Source organism: Microtus ochrogaster, chromosome 6 (assembly GCF_000317375.1).
Source record: "Microtus ochrogaster isolate Prairie Vole_2 chromosome 6, MicOch1.0, whole genome shotgun sequence".
In the NCBI taxonomy this organism is placed as follows: domain Eukaryota; kingdom Metazoa; phylum Chordata; class Mammalia; order Rodentia; family Cricetidae; genus Microtus; species Microtus ochrogaster.
The window spans coordinates 61,258,769-61,277,988 of NC_022013.1; the positions used below are offsets into that span (position 1 = coordinate 61,258,769).

Here is a 19,220-nt window from a genome sequence, read left to right on the forward strand (position 1 = left end):
TTACAGACAGCTGTAAACTCCTTGTGGGTACTGGGAATAGAACCCAGGTCCCTCGGAAGAGTAACCAGTACTCTTAACCACTGAGCCATCTCTCCAGGCTGTAAAAATATTTGTATACCACTCTTTTAAAATACATTTCATTATGATTTATTACCAGTGGATATTTGATTTGTATACCTATTTCATGTACCTATATTCCTGGGATTGTGTGAGAATTTCTCAGGTGAAGGGGTTGCAAGCGGAAATGATAGAAGCCTGGCCCAGTTACTCCCCTCTAGAGCTAACAGGAAGATCTAGAAACTTTCCTTGCTATAACAGAAGCATGATGAAGACAGAAGGGGGACTCTGCTCTGTCAAATAGAGCCCCAAACCTAGAGGCAGTCAAGAGGCATTTATAGATGTATGTGCTGATCAATTCCTTCTCTTTTTCCGAGAGGCAACTTTATCTGAATTCCAACCCGTGGTCAGGTTAGGAGTGAGGGTGGTCTATTACAATTGAGACTGCCTGTTCTCAGGGAGTGTGGGGGTCACATCCATAAGCTATTACCTCATTGAGCAGACTTGCCTTTGCAAATGATTGATCTATCTCAATGTTGCAGAGTTGACTGATTCCCATTTCAATAGTCTTCAAAGTTAGCCCAAACTGTTGACTGCCTTTCTATCATGTGCCTCTTCGGGACTCCATTCAACACTTCTGCCAGGCTTCAACCACTGGCTGTCCTTATCTAAAGGAGTATTTGCTGAGCCTGACCTGAAAAACCTCGTTAAGGCAGGTGACAGATGTCTGCTGAACACAAATTTCAACTTTGTAACATATAGCAGAGGGGCTGTGGCAATCCATCTGTGTCTCATTGCCTGCCACGTGATCAGCGCTTTGGAGAGGAAGCCCTGGTTAGAATAATGACCAGCCAAGGAGCTTTCCTAGGGTTTCTTAGTTTGTGATCGTCTCACCTGACAAAATAGGAATAATAAAGTTTTATTTATTAAAAATTGACTATTTATCATGGAATCTGAACATAGTACCAACTAGTTATTGACTTAGTATCATTACTGCATTAGCTTCATAGTTGTTATTGTGTTATGAGGACCAAAAGAGGAACAGACAACCTTACATCTAAACCAGAAAGATGATGCCCAAGGATATACCAGGCAGTATCATTTTCTCTAATAATTTACCAGGTACGAGTGTATGAGCACTATGCTTGGTGCTAGGGTAGTATCCTAACTGGGAAATGTACTCAGCTCAGGTGAGGGATCCAGCCAAGTATATGATGGGAGAGACCCAGCTCCTCCCAAGCATTCGGGGATACACTGAGTTGTTTCCCTTTTTGTGACCTTCAAAGGGCAGCACCTGCGAGCCCACCCTTCTTAGCCTCTCCCTAAAGATACAAGGCAGGAATCTAGCTTCCCCAAGACTTCCTGGGCTAGAATCTCGGCTCCTCCACTTGTTAGCCATGCTGCTCTAGGGGTATCATGCAAGCCTTTGCTTTCTTAATTGTAAACCATAATAGCCCTGGACCAACTCTGGAGAGGTTCTTCTGTAACTGCACACTGCTTTAACAATAGCAGCCCCAGAGGACACACAACACAGTCTTGAAGCACTAGGGCTCTGTGACTGATGTCTGAAGTTGGGTTTGCCACTTCTTAGCTCTGCGTCACTGAGGATAAGGTACTTACTCATTCTTTTGCAGACTCCTTCCCCCTCTGCAAAGCTGGAATGAAAACAATACTCATCCCCTGAAATCTGGCTACAGATTCAGTGAACTGCCAAGCAGGAAGCCCTCAGAGCCATGCCTGCCTGAGATCTGGGGCAATGAAAGCACCACTGCTCCGTCAGATCTTTGTGCTTCCTAGCCAGGCACTCTGGGCTTACCGCCTGGCTGCACCCTTGGCTCGCCGCGACGGCTGGGGAAGAAAGGCAGACCCTCATCTAGATGAGCTTCTATTGCCACACGTCTCCCATCTTCCTGGTCACTTCATTGAATGAGGAGATCCAGAGACAAATCCCAGTCCATTTGCTTCTGTCACCTAAACTCAGCAGAGCAACCAAGGCTCGTATCTCCCTGCTTAGGTCATCGCTTTTGCAAGAGACACTCAAAACTGGGTGGGAATAGAGTTTAACACAAGACAGAGAACCACAACTCTTGGGAAGATTGACAAGCTAGCCCCACAAGCAAATTGCAATCACCCATGTAGCACTTGGGCAGTCCAGTTCTGAGAGGGAGGCTACCCAGATGAATGGCTTGTCTTAAGCTAAGCAGAGGCCCAGATTTTATCTCAGAGTCAATGGACAACGAGAACCAGACCTGCCTGCAACAGACCCTGGGAGTTACAAATCCAAATATGGTCTTGTCTTGGCTGTTCTGGGAGCCTGATGGATGTCAGTCCATTTGGTGGGAAGTGGAGAGGCACTCAGGTGGACACTGGCCTCCTTTTGGCTGCCTGCTCCTTCCCCGGTGGTGCCAGAGATTCGGTGATTTGGGCTCTTTGGTTTAACATCAGATCCAGACAGTGTTACCTGTTCTGTCTTCTTTTAGGAAAAGACCCCATAATGTTCTGCAGGGCTATTTGTCCTGTCTGCTGGGTCAGCATTTTGTAAGATTGACGTCTCTAAAAGGAACTTCTATCATGTCTTGGTTTCTCTCGCTTGCATGTGGTTTATGCATCAACAAAGCTCCAGGATGTCATGTCAGGTGACAGGGTTAGGCTTACCACTGCTGAACTATGGCTTCCTTCCTCCAGATGAGCTCCAACAGGCTACCTGACAATGTGGCCACATGTCTAGTAGGGTCTAATGACCCCACCACAGGCTCAGTTTTAAGTTATAAAGAAAAAGACCCCAATACCCATGCTCTTGCCTGTTTGATTTTTCTGGGGTTCTAGACCTTAAAACTAAGATCTTAGGCATGAGATCTTTCATGTTGCCCCCCAAATCATAGGCAAGACCTAAAAGGAGGCAATAGGAGGGTAGATGTAACATATTATAATCATGCATGCAAATGTCATAATGAGGCCATTAGTATACCTAATTACTATTTATTAGTAAGAAATCAGTCATGAATTTTTTTAAAAAATAAAATGTCTATATGAATTCCTGCTTAGAGACTTGTTTGAGGCATGACAACTTGGAAGACAATAAAGCTACATGGTTGCTGTTACTTGCTGTCATGGCCAGGGAAAAAGCTAGTGAGCAGGCTAAGGCTTTGAGGTCTTTCTGACTCCCTGTCTTTCCTCTGTGGCCATACGAGCGACTACCTTTTCAATTATTAAGAACACAGCCTGACCTAGAAAAATCTGCAGGTTTCATGGAAATAGGCCCTACACACAAGCACAGCTGGGCCCAGTTTTGATGCTGATAAACAAAGCGAAACGGGGCAGAACCCCAGAACAAAATCACAAGCCTGCCTGGGAAAGGACTGCTTTCTCCTCAGCCTGCAGCCATAGGAGGGAAGGCTCCAGCAAGCTGTGGAAGCAGCACTGGGAGCTGGGCTTCCTGGGAGACGTGAGGGAGCACGGTTCACTCAGAGGTCTCCTCTGCAGGCCTAACTTGGAAGCATGCTGGTGTACCCCCAAAAACCTGGCAGGAGAAGGAGCAGAGGCTATAGAAGGTTAAGGAACACAAAGAAATAAGCAAGGGGGAAGTTGAGAATTCCCAAGAGAGAGGACTGAGTGGGTGGGATCAAAAGGAGTACAGCTTGTTCATACAATGGGGAAGCAGAGACCTCACAGCTCTTCTAAGATGCAACAGGGACCCTGGCCTTTAAGTGTTTCAGAGAAGCCCTGGGCAGTCATATGTGGGGCAGCCTGTGGATCCAGCACTCATTTCTATATTTTTCTATGTTAATTTCTTTTTTTTTCTTAAATTTTCTTTCATGTGCCTGTGGGTTTTGTCTCCATGTATATCTGTGTTCCATGTGTGTGACTAGTGCCTGCTGAGGCCAGAAATTGTGTGTGTGCGTGTGCGTGTGCGTGCGTGTGTGTGTGTGTGTGTGTGTGTGTGTGTGTGGCTTCTCCCAGGATTAGAGTTAAAGGTAGATTCTAGCTACCATCTGGGTCCTCTGGAATAGTGCACTCAACCTCTGTGCCACCTCTCCAACTCCCCCTTAGTTTCTTTTAAAATGAAATTTACTTATTTGTTTTGTGTGGGATATGCACACGTATATGCATGTGTTATATCACTTGTTTAGAGATCAGTGGACAACCTACAGAGTCCTCATGGTCTAAGCTTTCTGGCTGGTTTCCTTAGCCCTTTTCTTCTCTGGAAGAGAAGCTACACACCGCTTTTGTAATCTTATCATTTCTTCACCGTACGAAACAGCCGTGTTTATTAAAATTTTTATTCTAAAATGTTTAAAATATGCCAAATAAGATTGAAAATATGTTCCCATAATCCAGTGGAATGAAGCCCAACATTTTGTCATAATCCCTTTGCATCTGTTCTCCAAAAATTAAGAAACAGAGACTCTACTTTAAGGCTTCGGCCACCTTGTCTGCTGTCATTCTACTCTTTCCAAGCCAACATGCACGCACTGCGGTCAATAGTTTATACTCCACTAATTCACTCACTGATGATTCTCTTATGGATCTTTAAATTTCAATAAGTTTATCATCAGGCACACATCATCAGAGCCTGCTTCACTGTTTAGAAGAAAAGCAGCCTCTGCATCAAATGATGTTGAGGAAACTGGGGATCTCCATGTAGGTGAACGAAACTCGATCTATATTGCCGAGTCTGAACCAAATCAGTCAGACCTGGGTCAAGGACCTTGATGTAAGCCTTGAAAGTCTGAAGGTACTAAACAAAAGCATAGGAAGAGCACTTTAACCAACAGGCAAGGACAAGGGGAAGGCAAGGAATTGATAGGATTGCAAGAAATTAAAAAGTTATGCACAGAAAAATGAAGCAACGACCTCCAGAATGAGAGAAATTTTTGTCAACTATACAGGAATTAAATATCTATATTATATAAACTTTCTAAACAAAAGACTTAAAAAACAAACAAACAAACAAACCCTACAACAAATCATTCATCAATCGACAGACAAGTGAATTGAACAACCACTTTTCTCTTTGTTTTTTGTTTTTGTTTTTGAAGACAGCAGTGTTTCTCTATGTAACAGCTATGGCTGTCCTGAAACTCACTTTATAGACCAGGCTAGTCCCAAACTCAATGAGATCTGCCTGCTTCTGCTTCCCACGTGCTGGGATTAAAGGCATGCGCCACCACCGCCTGGCAAACAAGTTCTTAAAGGACGAAATGCAATGGTGAATAAATACTTAAATATTTTTCAATGCCTTTAGTGGTTAGGGAAGTGACATAAAAAACTTTATTGAGATTCCATCTCACTAGAATGGAGAATGGGTTCAGCAGTTAAGAGAATTTGCTGCTCTTCTAGAGGTTTCCAGCATCCATGTAAGACAGCCCCAAATCACCTGAAATTCCAGCTCCGTGGAACTTGACGGCCTCTTCTGGTCTCCAGAGGCACTTTAATGTGTGTGGCATATACTTACACACACATACACACACACACACACACACACACACACACACACACACACACACACATCTTAGAAAAAATGGTTAAATCTCATCCTAGGCAGAATGCTATCATTAAGGAAATCAATGAAAGCAAATGCTAGCAAGGATCTCAGACAAGAGAACCCTTTACACACAGGTGGGAATTGTAAGCAGGTAGAACATTTATGGAGATAAATTGAAAATTCATAAAAAATAAACAAAACAAAAAACCAAAACAAAAAACAGACAAAATGCTAGAAAGAGAAACAACACAACCACCTTCTAGAGCAGCTATCTAACTTCTGGATAAATTTCCGAAGGAACCCAGCAGAACAACATTTCCTTTCTATCCCAGCACCATCACCATGGCCAAGCTATGGAACCAGCCTTGCACACATCGACAGTTGAAATGGAATTCCATCTCCAGAGCCTACATAAAAATAGCAGGTATGGAGGCACACCACCCAAAGTTGCTGCCCTCCTTGTACATGTATACACACATGTGTAAGCTAATCTCCTCACACATGCACATGAACATTCATGGATATGCACACTTAAGAATATGCACACATATGCATTCACACAAAAATCTATTTGTAATTTATTAGTACAATGTGCTAATATGAAGTGTTTCCAACGCTGTGAGGTATTTTGCTATTGATGAGTTTGTCTATTTTCCAACATTTTTTTTGTCAATGCAAATCTTCAATGGTTCTGTTTACACATGTCTTCTTATACAACGGTCTATACATTTCCCTAATGTGTAGACTTCAAGGTCAAATTGCCATGTCACAGTGACTGTCTAACACACGTGGGGCTAGTAATTGTTGACTTGTTCTCAAAAGTGGTTCCAAACTCCGCTCTGGCAGAGTCTGGGGTGCCACTCTCTACGGTGTAGCGCCATTACTTTCTGTATCTGGTGGTAACGTGCTTTGGAGGTGCTCTGCCTTAGGCTGAGGTATTCACACATCAAGTCATCTGGAGAAGCCAAACTATGCCAAGGTAATAGGTGGCAACATGAGCCTCCTTTTCCATATTTGAACCCAACTCTAAGGGGAAGAATTTTCCTAGGCTTATTTTTCTCGTTCCGTTGCTGTTGATGTTATTTCTTAATTGTTGTGTTTTGTTTTTCAAAGCAAATATTCTTGGATAGAGAGAATGGGAATTACTGGCAATCCTTCCTCACTTTCATCTTCTTTTAAGTGGGACTGATAGTCACATATGGCTTCCTGTTTACCACTCTGTGAGACCGAGCGCTGTCAAAGAGAGGTCTAGAGTTCAGAGAACTCCAATGCCAGGGCAAAGCCCCAGAGCTGGATGAGAGGAAGGAGACCCTGCTCATGTGTTTTGTTTTCCAGATGTGGACACTGAGACCAGGGCACAGGCAGGGCATGGAGGATACCATTACTCATGGAGACTAGAATGACTGACAAGCAGAATGACCACGGACAGTGGCAAGATCTGCACGGCTCTGGCCAGAGCAGCAGCTGCCTAGGTTGTACCAGACATCTGTAGCAAAGGTGAACGGTGGTCTCTGGGGCTCTCCAGATAGGTTCACTGATTTCCTCTTTGCTAGACTGCTTGTCAGTAAATCGATCTCCTTTATTCTCATCCTTACCACTCCCTAGGAGACTCAGAGCAGGCAATGCAGTTCGGGAAAGTCACAATGCCTGTGACAGGAACAGACACAGAGCCCAGTTATACCTGCCCAGCGCTGTGCCGCATACCTTCTGATGTTCCATAAGAACAGCTATGGAAAAGACTGGTGTCTGAAAAGATGCCAGCCCAAAGCTAGCCTTGTGAGGCATGGCACATCGACAGGTCCATGCAGTCTACCAGTGACTGCCAGGTGAGTCTTATTACCCTGACGCCCCTGGGTAAGTCTGCTGAGGCCTCTCCAGGGCAGAGAAGCAAAGCTGTTTCTGTGCATCCAGTGTCCTGGGCACTGTCTCCATGTGCTCATGTCTGGCTATATGCTTGCTCATTTTGCTTTTCTCAGCTGTTGGTATGCATCTGAGTGGCAGTCTTTTGTTTTGAAAGGATCTCTGTGGGATCTCACATACTATGGGCACACCATAGACCCTTTAAGGATGCACCATCTCCCCTGGCTGTATCTCTGTACAGATGTTTCCCCATTGCTGTCTGGGGATGGTATTGGCAACAAGGACGCTAGGGAAGAGCAGGGCAGTGTGCAAGACAGGCAGACTTAGCGTTTCATTAGGACCCTGCCCTTATTTCTCTCCCATGCCAGAATCTCAACTTCTTATCTATGGTGAGAAAGTGACTTGTTTCTAAGAGCTAGAGGGAGAAACAAGGAAGTTCCCTCCGATCAGATGGCCGAAGGCATAGGAACTCATTTATCTGGGAGGCAAACTGTAGGTGCTTAGCATCAGAGAAGTTCTGGCCAGGCCCCAGGCAGCTCTGCTGAGAGCAGCTCTCTCCACCCATCTGCCACCCGCAGTTGACATTCGACCATTTCAGTCAGTTCTTGCACTGGTGCTGTGCATGCTAAATTGCATATGGGAATAATAGCCCTCCCCCCATTTGTAAGGATAACGAGGTGTTTGATGATTTCTCTCCCTCCCCTTTCACCTTGCACATAAACGGTACAAGCATCTCACACGCGTCTGGCTTTGGATGACATGATGATTGCATAATGGCAAGCACACACAATGTGAAGACACCCTATGCTACGGGAGGGCACAGAGAAGGTGGGCCAATTAGGCTTGAGACTACAAGCTGTGCCCGTTACTCTGGATCCTCTGGGTGGAATAAGGCCTTAGTGCTTGGCCACTGTCTGCTTCTCAGCACGTCAGCCCTCTGGGTGAGTTCTGCTCGCTCTCTAAGCACAAGTGGGGATGGGAGACAACGGAGAGTCATGTGGGGGGTATGAGAACATTGGGACAGATGTGGGATGCTAGGGTACCTACGGCTCATTGAGTATCCCAGGACCAGAGCAAGGAAGAGAATTGGAGGTGGGGATGCAGAAATGCCGTTTCCCTTCCCAGAGCTCCCGGCAAGTCTATTCACGACTGGCTAACACCCTCTTGTTAAAGGTGGTTGTTCTTCATGCCTAAGCCAGGCTCTGCTGACACCAGAACACTCATTTTGTAAGAAGCATCAGTTGATTGCTTTAAGAGGGCCAAGACCATGAAGCCTTACTGAGCACACTCCCTGTGTCCTTGCTGTGCTATTCAGGGATACAGGAATATTTTATGTGCTTTAGGGATGAGGCACCCCTCCCCCTTCCTCCCCCACCCCAGGACCAAACATCTGCCTCTTCCTGCTCGCACCTTCCCTCTCAGTTGCCTCTGCTTCTTCCTCTTGGTCCCCTAAGAGGCAACATTCTCCCTTGTCACACCAAGTATGTCTACTTCACAGCTTTTTCAACTTCTCTCAACGCCTGTGGCTCCACTGCTGAACCTCCCGGTGCTCCTTAGCTCTTCTTTCACTCATTGAGAGATTGTGTGTTCAGTGTTGGTCCTGGACAGTCTGCCTCAGAGTAACAGTTTTCCTAAGTCCTCTTCACTTCAACCTTCCTCTCTAGGAACTGTATTCTGTATTTCGTTTGTTTGATTTTTATTTTTTTTTGTCTTATCTCAGTGACACCTATGCTCTACTCTTTTCCTACCTTGATGCTGGCCTTTGCTTCTCATGTATGCCTTAACACATACACACACACACACACACACATATAGATATATTTCTAAAAAAAGAGATTGCACAGACATGCCCAAAAGTACAGAATTCAACGTTGCCCAAGGTTTAGGGAGACAGATGAGATCAGGAGTAAACAACACAGACCAATAATCCTTAGCATTTCCTAAATGAATATACTTTCCAAAACACAACTGATGACTGAGCAGGCCTTCTGCAGGTAGAATTTTGTTTAAGAAGACCTTGTAGTAACTAGAATTGTCCAAGTAGACACTTGGAAACCATGGATAAGATCTCAAGAGATAAGTGTGCTTTTCCTCAAATACTTTGGTTACATGATCACTTCGCAGGATCTCTTCAGTATCTGGCTATTACCACAACCACCATCTTCATCACCATTATTTCCAACACCGTCAACATTTTCATCACCAGCACCTCCGTCATTGCCAGGTTTATCTTCTTTATCACCTGTGCCCCATCAGTGCCAAATTCTTCATCTCATATCATCATCATCATCACCACCACCACCACCTCCATCATCATCATCTGATAGCATTGGAAAAACATCTCCTATGAACCAAGTTTTATGTTGTACACTTTATGACACTACTTATTGTCCACATCAATTCTAAAACATCGGTTTCTTATCTTGGTTTAATAGATAAGAAAACCAAAGCATTCATTAGTTATTCATGACCACACAGGCCCTCTACCCAGAATGCCATGCTGACTCTGCTAGATGGAGATTTGTTTCCCAGTCAAAGAGACTCGAGGTGATAAACCAAGCACACATCCAACAAGATATCACCGAGAAGGGAGGCCCTTTAAAAATGAGCAAGCAACCGGTCTTGCCATAAATTACAGATAATGCTGATACCAAGGAACGTCACCTCCCAGTCCCAGCTGGATTGAGACAAGTCTGTCTTTCAGCACGTGCACATTCCAGCTTGTTAAAATGAGATGATGGCATTTTTTTTTCATGAAGATTTGTCATGTTTTCCAGCTCTAATGCAGTGACTGGAAGATAAAGGGCTTCTCTTTTCCTATTTACTTAGAAAGGCCTGGGAGTTTAAACACTTTGTCTGCTAACATATACAAGGGAGCTTATTGATGCAAAATCAAGTTACCTGTTTAGATGTCAACTAAAAGATTGAAAGAAAAGACATATGTGACTTGCTTATCTTCAGCAGGATGCACTAAGACCAAAAAGACATTTTAAATCAATGGATGCCTCTGAGGGTCACTCTAGGCTGAAATTGTCTCTCCCTAATACTAAAGCTCTTCAAAGACTCATTTCCCACTCCTACCGTTCCGGAGACAAGAAGAGAAGAGGAGGTGAAAGCCCTCTTACAAATTGTTTTCCCCCAAATCTTTGGCTGAGCAAAGATGCTTCCATGTAAGAGCAGGTGACATGAAGACCTCCCATAGGCAGTACATTAAGACTTTCCTTAGAAATAAACAAAACTGTTAGGATGAAAACTGAACATCCCTCCCAGTCAGGATCTAATGAAAATGTCAGTGTTCTACGCTCTTTAAAACTGACCACTCAACAGCTTTACAGGAGTTAGTCCATGTGTATCATAGCTTACAAGAGCTCAAATGAAGACAGAGGAAAGAGCAACAGAAGAAATCAAGTCCCTTTGCTCAGACTGCAACAGACCTGGGATCCATGACTATGCAATTTTCAGTTACTAGTTTCTAGCAACAAAGCGCAGCCTTGGCAGAAGCATGCTGGGAATCCACACTCCTAGATATAGTCAGCGTGACACACTTAGCACTTTCTGTTCAACCTCACCTCATTAAGGACCCAAGGCTTAGGGAACCAAAATAGTGGAGAAGACCCTTAAACCAATCTGTGGGGTGCATTAAAAGCTTTGTGGGGAGGGGTTGTCAAATCCTGCTTTAGAGATTATCTAAGCCACTAAAAGAGAAACAGATTATGTGGCTTGAAACACAGTAGGGGGAAAAGTACAAAGCCTCAAAGCCAAGAAAGAACCAATTCAAACAGGGAAGTAAAAACCAGAAAAGGAATGAAAGGAGGAAAAAAGTATACTAAAATGTGCAAAACAAGACAAAGTTAGGGCACAGCAGTATTCAATAATAGGAATTAATTTCATCCATTTAAAGACACAGACACCGGAAGATTCTCTTAAAAACTATTCATAAAAATGGACCATTAAAAGATAAAGGCTAAAACAAGAAAAATGGAAACACATATACAAACCAAAATGATGTTGCGTCAGAAATATTATCAGACAAAGATGAATTGTAAAGGCATCAATAGGGAGAAAGGGGGATTTTTTAAAAGAAGTCATAAAGAATAGCAATACTAGATAAGGCGATTCCTATATCTAGGAAAGCCGATCCTGGAAACAAGAAATAAAAAATCGACAGGGTTACTCAAAAATGACCAAGATCTTCAATCAAGAGTATTTTCATCTCAAATCTCCCGGAGGCTGAGCAGTTAGCAGTGAGAACGCCAATCGTGACTTGGGAGATATAGGTTATATAATTTAGTAAGTTCCATTTAAAAGTATGCATTATCTCCACGTGACTGTGGTGTGTTTACAAAGCCAAAAGAGTGCTCAGTCACTGAGTTGTATCAACACATCCCAAGATATGGGACACTATAGTCAACACCTGACCCGAGGTACAACTACCCTGAGTCCCCGAGAACACGCCTTTAACTCAGGAGAGTGGGGCAGAAAGGTCAAGTGTTGCAGACCAGCAGACCAGCGTAGTGAACTCTAGATAATCTGCAATGCAATGACAGACTCAAACGAAAAAAGGGAATAAAAACAGACTATTAAACTTCAGAACTTCCCACATTAAGGTCAACCCACACAACTTTCTGCCTAGAAAGCAAATTTCATTTCCTGAGACGTGTCTTTGCGTTTTCACTCTTCAGGAAAACCGTTTCTGACCGGCATAGGCCCATTCCCCTCAGTCCCAGCTACTCCACTGTGGTTTCTCCATGGCACTCACCCAAGGGGTCATCATTATCTGTAATCGCTTCCCGGTTTACTATACTCAGCCCCACTGAACGATACATGATCTGCAGTATCTGCCTCCCGGCTTGGAACCTTGCACACGGTAGACACTCCAAGAACATTTGCAAATGCCAGCCTGACTCTCTGTAGCCCATAGTAGTCATGGCTCCTCAAAAAGGTTTCAAAACCTAGACGGGATAGGAGGATGACCTGTGGTGCCATTTCGAAAGGAAATGGCGAGTGGACCTGTCACCGTGCTTGTGGGATGTCCTCCATGCCAAACAAATGGCTGTTGAGCAAATGATTAGGCTACGATTCCTACCTCATAGCTTAAGAAGCCATGTTGCCTGTTTAAATCCGTATCTTAGTAACCAGAGAGTTTGGCTCCTGGCTGCTTTTCCCACAGGCCTCTACTCCTCATTGTAACACATCCTGCCTTTTGGAGGCTTCACGTGTGGACACAGAAGACAATGTGTAACACCTTTTGCACTAACCTGCCCCGTTCACGCCATTAGCCTACAAGCCTTTGTCAAATAGACTAAACTCGATGCGTTCATCTCTTAAAACAGCTGCACGCAGACAGCGACCGCTCTATCCAATTAAAGAACAACTTCGATAACTCCAAATAAGAAGTGTGTTTATGTTACTAGCTCGCTGGGTAGAGGAGGAAGAGGTGGAGGAATCGTGGGGTGGGGGTGGAGAGGAGGCTCTAGACAAATGAATCATTGGCCTCCACCTCGCTTCTAAATCTGCAAAATCGTCATGATGCCGGTCTTTATTTTAGAAGCAACTTTGGAGATTCGGGAGATTACTCCATTAGAATACTAAATACAGTGTGTCCTAATAACCTTGATCAATGTTGCTAAGACTTCTGGCCCTGGCAGAATAAATCAAACCACTTGGTATTGGTTCAAAAGTTTCCCTTAAGAAACTGTTTTTCATGTGGGCATGGCGGTTCCCACCTGTAACCCTAGGATGCAGGAGGCTGCAGCAGAGGACTCCAAGAACGAGGCCATAGCAGACAGACACCTTTTACCAGAGGCCTAAGGACTGCGAGCAGTCTTAGAGGCAGAGCTCTCTCTTAGCACACGCAAAGCCTGATGGTTCCATTCACAGCACTCACTGCAAAACAGCCAGGAAGCCCTAACCAGCTGTTGTGATGACCTGTCTTCTAAATCGCTTCTGGAGAGCTACCACTAAGATGGAGTGAGTCCTAATGATCCTTTGAATCTGGTTGAATCTGCTCCTGACTAAAGCCCAGCTAGATCGACCTGCGCCAGCACCACGTGTATTTGTTAAGTGGCCTTATGGTGAAGGTTTCAAGAAGATGGGGATGGTGGAAGGGTAGCCAAGATAATACCCAACAAAGAGCAGGCTATTGCTATAGTCTTCTCTGGATTGACCCTCTTTCCTCAGAAGCAACTGTTGTAGAATGCAAACTTCCTGTCATAAACGTCTGCTTGCCAGATCTGCTTCAACACCATGGCCAGTGGCAGGGGCCATCAGCCACCAAGGAGTCCCTTGGATTGTTGACTATCCAAAGAGCATGAACAGTCTTTATATTGGTTTCTGAACCCAGAATCAGCACTACTTTGATGTTGATTCTTTGTAAATATTAGAAAATTCTAGAGGGCTAGCCCCAAGAGTTACCTCCTAACCTTGCTTCCACCCAAGCAAAGACATCAGGAACTCAGCAATGCTCTTAAATATTTGTGTTCTAAAGTAGGGAATGCTTTCATTATTCAGAAGTCACAAAACTGTCTGTATACATAGTAGAGAAACTGCCATCATGGTCTAGGGATGAATGCATGTTTCTCTATATGTGTGGTTTCCCAAGGGGCTTCAGTTCAGCACTGCTGACATTTTGGGATGGCTAATTCTGTGAGGAGAAGGTTAACCTCAGCAATGCAAAATGATGAGCCAAGCCTTCCCTACTTTGGATAACAAGAGCCCATGCTTTCTCCCCAAACTTTGAATTATGACAAACAAAAATGACTCTGAACACAGCTAACTGTGCCAGAGGTGGGGGAAAACAGATCCCAACTGATATGTCTCTGTTTTAAAGTTTCTCCTTCTTATAGTACTTTTGAGACCATAGTTTATTGATTGAACCTATGCATAGTTTATTGAGAGAAGCAAGAATCCTTCTAAGCTAGGCAAGTCTCAATTAAACTACTCATACTTCGTATGTGTGAGGTCTTGGTCTGGCAAGGATGGTAACTGTTATGTTTTGTGCTTCTCAGATCTGATCTTTATTGGGAGCTTTGGGGTCAAAGCAGGCCCTTGCACTCTTCCACCCTGACCATGAGGCAACAGCATGGCTGCTGACAAACCACATTCATCTCTGGGACTCAGTTTCCCCACGAGTGGCAATGCTCTTATAGGGCACTGATGCAGCGGAGCATATCCAAGATGGAAAACAGAAGGGGTTTCTACCGTTTACCTCTTACTAAAAATGCAGTGATGGGGCCACCGCCAGCATTAGAAGCAGTGACCAGTTGCATCAGTAGAAAATATTGAAGAAGAGGTCATCAGTGAAAGAAGTTATAAATTCGTAAATTTATTCCAGAATACGGAGATGCAATCTAACGCTCCTAGATGATGGATGGATACAGGAATTAGATAGCAAGAACTGAAGCTAAGAGATGGTCCAGCAGACAAGGTCCAAACCAAGCCAAGCAGAGATAAGCACACACAGATGGAAACCACATGGGCTTAGGGAATACCAGGCGCGTGGAAAAGAGGCGAGCACTAGAATAACTTGGCATAAAGAAATAAGGAAAAACCACCCATAAGGATCTATAAGGAAAAGAGCAGGTGGCTCTGAGGACTACAGATTCCTAGTCTTCAGGAAACGGCAGCCACGGAAGGGCTACCCATCACACAGAGGGGGATGCGAGTGTCTGTTCCCCTCACCCACTGCAGCCCAGCTTCCAGCTGATATACTTGGGGTCCATTTCACTTGGCTATTGGAGTGGAAAGGTTTGAATGAGAATGTTCTCCCGTAGGCTCGCCTATTTGAACATTTGCTTTCCAGTTGGTGCTATTTGGGGAAGTATTTCCTAGTTGGAGGAAGTATGTCATCGGGGCTGGGCCTTGGGGTGAAAAGCTTCATGCCATTTGCAGTTCTCTCGTTCTGCTTTGGGCTTGCATTTGAAGTAGTGAGCTCCCAACGCCCTGCTGTCATGGCGGACTCTTACCCTTCCGGAAACATGTGACTTCTCGCAGCAGCAGAAAAGCCATTGCTAGGTGGAGGAAACCTTCTCAGCCTCTGTGCCTGAGTTCTCAGACAGCAGAGGCATGGCATGTCTGTGGGGTCCATGTGGGACGGCCACTCAGAGGAGTGGACTGGCTTTCATTGAGAAATAGTAAGGCCCTGACTGAGGACAGGAGATCTTAAGGTACTGAGGAGAATTCCTCCCCTTTCTAGGGAGGGCTTTACAAGGTAGGGGATGGAAGCCACATCTTCCCAAATTCCACACCTCATTCTACCTGTTTGCACCTTCAAACTGACTCATCGCCCCCTTGTAGAAGATCACAAATAAGCACCCTGGTGAGCAAATGATGTCCCAAAGCAGGGATGCTGCACTCAGACATCCATGGGCTGTTACTGCAGATACACAGCTGGGGATACTCAAGACCGCAGCAACACCCAGATCCCTTGGCCTTGTTCTCAGACTCAGAAGGTCTGGATCTTCAAGAAGCCCAATTCCATATGAAGCCTCAAATCCAATTTGCTTTCCAAAAGACAAGTCAAATGTTAAGCTTTCTCCTTTAAACGGAAGCCTGAAATATGATATTTTTCTTGTTCTTCCTTCTTCCCCCTCCTCTTTGTTCTTCTTATTTTGAGACAGGGTTTCACTGTGTAGCCTTGGTTGTCCTGGAGCTAACTTTCTAGACCAGGCTCGTCTTGAACATTCACCTGCCTCTGCCTCCCGAGCACCAGGATTAATTGTGTGTGCCACTACCGCCCAGCAAAATATGCTATTTTTTTCTTTTTCTTGGTTTTTCGAGACAGGGTTTTTCTGTGGCTTTGGAGCCTGTCCTGGAACTAGCTCTGTAGACCAGGCTGGTCTCGAACTCACAGAGATCCGCCTACCTCTGCCTCCCGAGTGCTGGGATTAAAGGCGTGCGCCACCATCGCCCGGCTAAAACATGCTATTTTTACATTATAAAAATCCCGCTGGATCCTTTATTCCCAGAGTACATGGTTCCTTAATGCTGCAAAGATCCATATGGACATTCATAGTTTTTAAAAACGCAAATTCTAACAGACATGGTCATCATTTTTACTGAAACCAAACTAAAACATCAAGAGTCTTCTTCCATCAGCTCCATTCATACAATGGTGTGACACACTGAAGTGGGATCTCCCACTCATTTATTCAGTTCCCACTCTTCCCACCTCGTCAGTTCACAGAGAAGCGCCAATAAAACACACGATGCTAAGAAGAGCTACACTCTGCTCCCTACATTCCTAATGACTTGACAGTCAGCCTCAATATGACGCTGATAATAGCAACAATTATACCAATATATTATTGTGTCTGACTATCTCTATATTACTATATGAATGCATCGACCAAAGAGGACAAAGGAATTAAACAATATTTTACTTTATGAAAAAGAATTAATCTTTTACTAATGCTTTACTAGTCCCTATTTCCTCCTTCCTGTCTATGTCTCTGCTTCCCCATATTTGGTTGCAGGCTTAGGGATCTCTAAGAAGGCTAGCATCATGCTGAGGAGCATCGGAGGAGGGAGGAAGTGCTAAAAGATAAAGATGGAAGGTAGGCAGAGGAACATGCTAGTCCTTGAAGGACTGATAAACCTTTATATTCACTGAAAAAGATAAAATGAAACCACTTGGAGTACGTTATGAAGTAAGTCCATGATATAATTTACATTACATGAAGATCGCTCTGCTTAACTGGCTGATGGGCTTATGCTTCATGTCCTTGGGTATCAATCTCCTGGAGAACAGTACTTGCTTATGTCCCTTGAATGTCCTCACATCACATGCTGGTAAAACCAATGACTTTGAGAGTGTTGTATGCACCGGAGCACCAGAGATACCTTCAAGCACAGACTGCTTGGTCCCACAGAAAGTTTCTGAATCACTGGTGCCAGGGGGGTCCAAGTATATAGGAATTCCCAGGTGATGCCAGGAAACAGGCTGCTGGTTCAGGCATTGCACTTGTGCTAAGTCTATTGAATACATTAGCCAAAGAAGGGACGTGAAGATTCTAGAAGAAGAAGCAATGGAGCAAAGCAATGAGTGTGTCCTGGGAGAGCAATGACTTACTCTAACTATCCCTCTTTGTCTTTTCCAAATCATTCTCTTTGTCAGTCTCTATGATGACAACAGCAAAAGGACAAACACCCCCTACACACAGCCATTCTGAAAGGAAACCTCCTACAGTGATTAGACAAGATGAGACACTGTCGAGACCACACTGCCTGGCTTAATTATATATTCAATGCCATTCATATATATTCGCAAAAGAATGTGATTTATCTGCGTAGGCAGTTATTATCTGACTCAATCTGGAGAGGATGTAAGATGGTGATCCATCCCTTGGTAATATTCTGAAACTCAACGTCAAATTAAACTTTCCCCAGAAGTCAGGAATAAAGATCATCATGGCCCATGGCTATCTGATTTGGAGTATGTGATGTTTGTGAACACACAGACCAACAACAAAGTGGATGCAAACCTTTTCTAGACGAAAACCTAGAATGCCAATCTTAGGAGGTTATTTTGCTAAGAAATATAATCTCAAGATTACAAGGTAAATGGGATTCAGAATATGAGGACATTAAAGGGATGTAACCATGGGAGAATGGATTTGGACCTGGAGAAGGTGGGTATAGGTTGCTCCCACACACACAAAAACAAACAAACAAAAAACAAAACCAAATCAAACAAACAAAAAACAACCACACAGTTAAGGACCTGTGGCCCTGTGGGTTTACTTGTGAAACCTTGGTTTCCATACAAAAGCATCACTCACAAGCAAGCTGTTATTGTAGGCCAATCAAAAATGAACAGCTCACACTCAGGGAGAGTTTGGGGTTTGGGGTCTAGTAGAAGGGACACCTGACTGAGACTTGAGGTGTCATGGGTTCATGTTTTCAAGGAAGAAGCTGGTTAGACATGTTTCAGGCTTGGACAAGGCCATACTTAAACATTGATGGGTGTTCCTGTATGAAACTGCAACTACTCAATAGGAATTCAGGATCTCTCCACTGTGAGGTCATTTGGGATGGGGTGGAAGGGTCAAACAAACAAACAAACAAACAAACAACAAAATCCTTTGGCAAAAAAAAAGAAAATCAATGTAGCATTCACTACATAGCACCAACCAATGGTCCTCCTCTCTATCTGCACAGCCAGATGCAGGACAGTGCACAGCTGCCATGGGGCTGCTGCGGTAACATATAGTGTGTGTTTGTTGGGCCTGGATCCACAGTCCATGATGATGGAAATCATGGAACAAACAGTGTGGCTAGGAATTAAATATAAAAATAAGATGCAATCCTATACTCTAGAAAAATAAAAAGAGTACAAATGAGTCCCCAAATCCAAGGTCTCTCTTAATCCCAGCAGTCCACATCAGTTGCAGTTACCCACCTCCGAAAGGGCAAGAGTAAACACTGGACCTGCTCTGGTGTTACAATGCCACTGGATCCTCCCCGCTGTCTCCCTCCTCCTCTTCTTCTTTACAGACAGGTAAAGTTGGATCTCTTGAAGGAACTGGGGACTCCCACTCTAGGCAAAGGTTGGACAGGTGATCAATGTACAGCATGAGATTTGGCTGTGCCTACACGTGCCTCCGACAGAGCTGGATCATCTAGGGCAATGAGAATTGTAAGCAACAGAGAGCAGTATTAACAGCATGGGCTGGGAACCATGGGCAGCACACACAGCTCCCAGGACACCCAGCAAACACTGGGGGCCACGGGCAGCACACACAGCTCCCCAGAACACCCAGCAAACACTGGGGACCACGGGCAGCACACACAGCCCCCCTGGACACCCAGCAAACACTGG

At 44.4% G+C, this 19,220-nt stretch overlaps 1 protein-coding gene across 13 annotated transcripts in view; it reads right to left on the bottom strand.

The window, feature by feature from the left end:
- The window catches only part of Erc2 (ELKS/RAB6-interacting/CAST family member 2), a 907,844-nt gene that overhangs the window by 78,917 nt on the left and 809,707 nt on the right, over nt 1-19,220 (bottom strand). For 10 of the 13 annotated variants that reach the window (XR_003377058.1, XR_003377054.1, XR_003377057.1 and 7 more), the window contains one exon: nt 18,801-19,020. The exons of 2 other annotated variants lie outside the window; for them this stretch is intronic. The gene's annotated coding sequence lies outside the window, so the exon portion shown is untranslated. Of the gene's footprint in view, nt 1-3,207; nt 3,219-13,314; nt 13,318-18,800; nt 19,021-19,220 lie in introns of those variants that run through there. One more of the 13 variants, XR_003377049.1, reaches the window with a different exon arrangement.